This window comes from Corythoichthys intestinalis, chromosome 7, assembly GCF_030265065.1.
Source record: "Corythoichthys intestinalis isolate RoL2023-P3 chromosome 7, ASM3026506v1, whole genome shotgun sequence".
Classification (NCBI taxonomy): Eukaryota; Metazoa; Chordata; class Actinopteri; order Syngnathiformes; family Syngnathidae; genus Corythoichthys; species Corythoichthys intestinalis.
Genome location: NC_080401.1, coordinates 27,331,531 through 27,332,586, shown reverse-complemented (window position 1 = coordinate 27,332,586; position 1,056 = coordinate 27,331,531).

Sequence of the window (1,056 nt, the reverse complement as noted above, 5' to 3'; positions counted from 1 at the left end):
AATAGATAGGTGTTTTTTTGTGTGTTCATTTTATTCAATTGCTACCTTCCCTTTTTTTTTTTTTTTTACTAACATAACTACACAATCACTTTGTTCAAATTAAATTTGGGGGGAAAAAATGGAATCTAAAAATCACATTGTTACACTGCTGGCCAGAAGTATTGGCGCCCCTGCGATTCTGTCAGATAATGCTCGAGGGGTGTTCAGGGTTTGCAGGTTAGATGCATTTTGGCGTCTTACTCCTCTCCACATGCAGATAAAAGACAAATTATTCTGCTATATACATTGTTTGATGTTCTCGAGTATTATCAATTAATTCATTCTCTATACCACATATCCTCATAAGGGTCGTTGAGGTCCTGGAGTCTGCTGAAAACTCTCACATTTGCCCAGCAAAACTTCAACAGTAACCAATTTCCATCTCTGATCATTTCTGAAATTGAGTGTTCTTCTCTTTTGTGTCGTGAAATGACTGAATTTTCTGACCAGCATAGGCATAAAGTTCCCTTTTTGAATGTTTTCCAGTTTTGTGCAAATAAAAAATTTAACCCAGAATATCCCAACCCCAACAAATTTTGACAAAATTACCTCTGTTCAGTTTCCAGAAAATTTATAATTTTTTCGCCTTTTCTTGCCACTCCTGCTCAAGCTGTTCCTTGGATTTATTTCTATATTGAGATTTCTCATACTGAACCAATTTATCAATGTTGATTTTGCAACGCTATGAGTAATTTCATCAGCCAATACCCCAGAATGCCCTGGAACACACAATAGTTGAACCCACAGTTTATCATTTCAATTATGAAGTACAATATTATTTCAGAACTAGAAACTGCAATTTCGGGAGAAATTACACACCTTGGTCTTTCCTCTGTGGAGATACAAATCTTAGCCCCACTCAGGTCTATCAATAGAATGGACCATAATGCCAGTCATTGGCACTAAACAAAGTTAAAGCCATTAGAAAAGATTGGGAGAATTGGACGTCCATGTCCGTCAATGGCAGCACCCTCCATAATTGTTAATGGAATCGGGGAAGTTTGGGGGACACGTCCT